We start from the raw sequence: 5,444 nt of genomic DNA on the forward strand, positions 1-5,444 counted from the left end.
GCGGGCATGTTGTGTTCTTAGGCTTTCTGAGTAGATAGCTGCTGTGTGCTTGGCCTTTGCTAATTGGGTAGCTCAGAATGTGCAGTTAGATTTCCCACATGGGCACTGCACGGTGCATTCAAACAAAATACAGAAAATGTTTACTGGGGCTAAGTTTAGAACTCTCACAACTTTCAATTTTAAATTTTTGCCTATTAGGAAACTCATACTCACATTGCCTCTAACTTAATATTGTAAATTTGAACTTATAAAAATCAATATATATAATATACCATAATTATTTTCTTATGTGTTAGATTCCATCTGTGTTTGCCAACCCCAAAATTGTTCTGCTACCAAAAAAAATTTTGATAACTAATGTTTTAGACCTGTGCAGTCCAGTGGGTAGATATTTGCTTTTCTAATACATGGCTATTAAGATTAAATATAATAAAAAATTTATTTAGTTTCTTGGTTGCAGTAGCTGTATATCAGGTGCTCACATATAGCTAGTGGGCTACTATATTGGACAGTGTAGATGTAGAACATTTTCAACATCACAGAAAGTTAAAGTTCTGTTGGATGTACTTTTAGGTTTTATTTTTTATCCTCTGAATATATCCAGATTATCTGAGAGCTTTATATTTTTATTGTATATGTTGTGTACTTTATGAAACTACTGGATGAACCAATCAGGGTATCTATGAGGGACAGTATTGAAAACTCCAGTGTATTATTTATGTAATAATATACCAGAGAAAATTTTCTCAGATTTGCATACCAGGACAAATTCTGTTTCTCCAGACAGCATTCCATTTGACCAGTTGAATTATACAGTTGATGGGTTTTTTTTCCTTGTGCTTTATCAACCAGGCAGTATAGGGCTGAATTTATGGCTTAATTTAAGTAACCTTCAGGCTTACAGAATTGCATGGCCTTTTTTTCTTATCTGAATTTTTATATTTATAAATATAATTTTATCACAATGGCTGCATTTTTATAGGCTGTCTCAAGTGTGTTGTTGAAAGGAGATGGAATATAAATACAATAATAAATTAGGAGCCACTTACTACTGAACATCAGTTTTGAGGAGTGAAGGAGCAAAAAACAATTCTTGGCTGATTACGATTACAATACCCATCTGTGTAATCTGACTACCTTCCAAATGAAGTGACTTAGAATGTACACCTGTCATAAAACCAATTTAATTCACTTTTCTAAGACATTTTTAATTTTCAAAATAATGTTTGAAGAGCTCTTTTACAACAGTAACTTGTGAAAATTTTAGGCTTTTTAGTATTGCTTGGGAAATTCAACCAAGAACATATTTGGTTATTCACAAACCGAAGAACCGGATTTAAACAAAGACGGTAGAATGCTGTTTTATCTATTTTGGAATCTTTTGTATCTTTTGGATAACAGAGAATTTAATTCTGGGTTTTTATTCTGGGCATTTATACCTTCTCAGTGTAAAAACAGTGTGTTTTTCTAATTTTTCCATTTTAATCTGGAATTTATAAGCAGGTCAACATTATGTCGTTTACATTCCACATTTTGCAGCTTTTCTTGCTTCTGTCTGAAAACACTTAAAGCAACTTATACATTTCAGGCCAAAAAGGTAAAGTAACTTCTTAAAAAGAAAAAAAACCCTCAACTTAAAGAAATTGAGGATTAAGTATAAAGAAGTTGAGGATTAAGTACTCCCATGTGTACATGTTGAACAAATTTGGGCAATATATTTGATTTCGCATTTTCTACTTGCTCAAGTGAGAAAAAGAAACACAGAATTATATAATTGTCACGTACTGACAACCGGAAGCATATAAACATCTGCAGAAACCAAACATTTCCTGGAACTAAACACGAACAGAAATTTATCACGTGAATCTTTGTTTAAAGAACCTGGTAAAAAATATCTTCAACCACATTTACGTAAAAGTTCCAGGAGTGCAGTTCCCATGGATCAGGTTCCAGAAGGCAAAGCCTAAGGAGGCTGCACAGCTGTGGCTTATGAGGTGCGTATGCTGGCGCAGGGCTGGGGGTGCAGAGGGGCGGGCTCCAGGAGCACAGAGACCAGCACCTCTGCTCTTTTGAAACAGTGCTGAAGGAAGATGCTTAGAAAATCACAATTGCAGAGCACCTGGGTGGGTCAGTAGGCTGAGTGTCGGACTCTTTAATTTCAGCTCAGGACATGATTTTAGAGTCATGGGATCGAGTCCCCCTGCTTTAGGCTCCGCACTCAGGGGAATCTGCTTGGGATTTTTCTCTCTGCCCTCTGTCTTGCACGCGTGCACGCTCTCTCTCTCTCTAATAAATAAATCATGAAAAAAAAAAAAAAGAAAATCACAATGCCAGTAGGGCCATTAGCTTTTTTCTTTAAAATACTAGGTGTTGTCAGTGTGGTCTTTGTATAGGTGCTGATTTTATTCTATCTGGCTTCAAGTCTTCTAACAAATACCTGCATTGGAGATATTTTATTTTGTAGATTAATGTGAAGCTTTTAAGCATTGAAGGAAGCAAACAACGTTTTTCATGGAATTTTAAGAGCTGGGGCTGTATTTTTTGCCCACTCCAAAGTCTGGTTTGCTTCAAAGTGAAGGACAACAGCGGAATCTTCTTTTACCCAAGAAGCTTATGTTCATTGACATGTTTCCATGACAGGAAGTTATTTAAGACTTCACAACTTACATGTGACACAGAAGAAACAAATCTTGCGTGAAATATTTGAGGGTCAAATACAACCAGCTATCCATCTTTCCCATGAAAAACCTCCTTTTGGTCTTTATAATGCAGTTTAAGAAGGCTTGTATCCCTTAGGCCTACCAGAGTGAGTTCACTGAAATAAAAAATTAAAACCTTTTAGCCTGTCTGTAGGTTTAAGGTTTAAGATTGATCTTTATGTGTTTGCCAGATAAAACATTTTTTTTAAAGATTTTATTTATTCATTCATGAGAGACACAGGGAGAGAGAGAAAGAGAAACGGGGGGGGGGGGGGGGCAGAGACACAGGCAGAGGGAGAAGCAGGCTCCATGCTGGAAGCCCGATGCGGGACTCAATCCTGGGACTCAATCCTGGGACTCCAGGATCACGCCCTGGGCTGAAGGCAGGGGCTAAACCGCTGAGCCACCCAGGGATCCCCAGATAAAACAGTTTGAATATGAGTGTTAATTATTAGCTCCTCATTTTAATAAAATCTGACTAGTAGTTTCTGCTTCTTAAGACTTAGTCACACCTAGGTAGGTAAGAGGATGTGGGAGGCACTGGGATTTAGGGAGGCACTTTGAGGGGTTTTGAAATCTGGTGCTGTATATCTCCTGTACAAGGGATTCTAGGGATTACTTGTGGTAATGTGGATAAAATGCTTGGCATACAGTAGATACTTAATAAATGCTAGCTCTTCATTCTCTTGTATTATTGCTGATGGCCATGTATTGTATTTCTTCTAAAGTTTTTTTATGGGAAGTCACCTGTGTGACTCAGCAAATGAGCATCTGCCTTTGGCTCAGGGCGTGATCCCGGGGTCCTGGGATCAAGTCCCACATCGTGCTTCCTGCATGGAGCCTGCTTTTTCCCTCTGCTTATGTTTCTGCCTCTCTCTCTCTGTGTCTCTCATGAATAAATAAATAAAATCTTTAAAAAATAAAAATTTTTTTATACTAGATTGGCATAGATATATATTTTTAGGCATGTTGGGATCTATCCTGATATTAGCAGTGTTTTACATTGGCAGTTAAGAAAAGCAGTAATGACATATTGGAAGTGTATAGTTTCTCATTAAATTATAGGTTGATGATGATTCAGGAGATAATGCAAATGGTTTTGAATTTCTTGGTGATTATGAGACAAGGTCGAACAGTGTTCAAGAGTAGAATAATAGTATCAGAATCCAACTTGCTCCAGTTTTGTTTGTGAAACATAGTTCATCGTGCTCTTTATATGGCATCCATGAAGAGCTTCACCAAGTGGAGACTTGGGGGTCTAGGGATTAGAGAAGTAAATGTGTACAGGCTGATGCAGCCAGTAAAAGTCATCACGGGGATTTTGGAAGACAGGCTTACTCATGAAAAGAACCTTGAAATCATTTGGTTATAGACTGAGAAATGCCAATGGAGGTGTAAAAGCAATCAGTAGCTATACCAGAGAAGTTTAAAGAACCACCTTGTGAAGGAAAGCAGCTACAGCTAGCCTCATAGTCATCGTTCTTCTTATCACCCAGTTCAGGCATCTGCAAAGCTACAAGGTCTCCTTATAGGTTCTGCAGCAAATAATACAAAAATGGGAGCTCAAGAGAATTCCCATAAAGACAATGCTTAGAGGCAAGGCATTATTAAATAAACTCATACCTCCCCAGAGGAGGACACAGATAGATAGTTGTAGTATAAGTTGAGGGAATTTGGTATTGATAACTGAGACCCAAATGTCATATTTTAAAATGTTTTACTTAACCTCTTAAAGTTAGTAACATATCATGTGTTCATAAGGTGGGAAAATGAAAATTTCAGTGAAAAATATGATCAGTGGTGAAATGTTATTAAGACTGTGTGCAAGTGTTACTCTGCAAAATTCAATTGTAACTGCATGGTCCCTGTTCTCCAAGAGCTTTCTGTTAAGAAAAGTAGGGTCTGGAGATTTAGTTTGATTGCCTACCCATAATCTTATTTTCAACTATTTATTCAGTAAATATATATTGGTGACAAGGCATTTTCTTGCCATTGGAGGGATACAGGGTTGGACAAAACAAAAATTTCTTCCCTTAAGCTTAAAGTCTACAGGGGAAGAGAAAGAAGAAGAGAGAGAGGTAACCAGTGGTGGTGATATGAATGAATGAATGAATGAATATAAACAAATATAAGTAAATCAAGGTAGGTGGATAGAAAGTTGTAATGGTGATGATGAGGTGTTACATGAAATAGAGTAGCCAGATCATGCATCCCTGATGGGTTGATATGCGGAGTAAGGGTCTGCAGTAGGTGAGTGAGAGTGCCATGCAAGTGTCTCTGAAGAACACATTTGGGAGAGAGGGAACAGCAGTCTACTGCAGAGACCCTGGCATGAGTGTGTTCACATCCTCAAGGAGCAGCAAAGAAGGCAGTAGGACAAGAGAGAGGTGAACAAGGGAAAGAGTGATAGCAATGAAGTAAGAGAGGTTTCTTGGGGCCAGTTATGGACCTTGAAGACCACTATGATGACTTTTACTTTGAATGACAGGGGAAACCTTCGGTGGGTTTTGAGCACAGAAGTGACGTGATCTGATTTTTTAAAATTCATACGACTCTGAAAATAAATGAAAAGAAATCAGTATGACTCTGGCTATCTCTACTATCTGTTTTGAGAGAGAAAGAGAGAGCGTATGTGGAATCCTCACCACAAGACCACCAGGGACGTGGCCTTTAGTTTTGAAACTGTGCAGTGGGGCAAGGAAAGAATCAGCTGGGAAGCTATTGTAATAATCCAGATGGAGGTTG

This window comes from Nyctereutes procyonoides, unplaced genomic scaffold (genome assembly GCF_905146905.1).
Source record: "Nyctereutes procyonoides isolate TBG_1078 unplaced genomic scaffold, NYPRO_anot_genome, whole genome shotgun sequence".
In the NCBI taxonomy this organism is placed as follows: domain Eukaryota; kingdom Metazoa; phylum Chordata; class Mammalia; order Carnivora; family Canidae; genus Nyctereutes; species Nyctereutes procyonoides.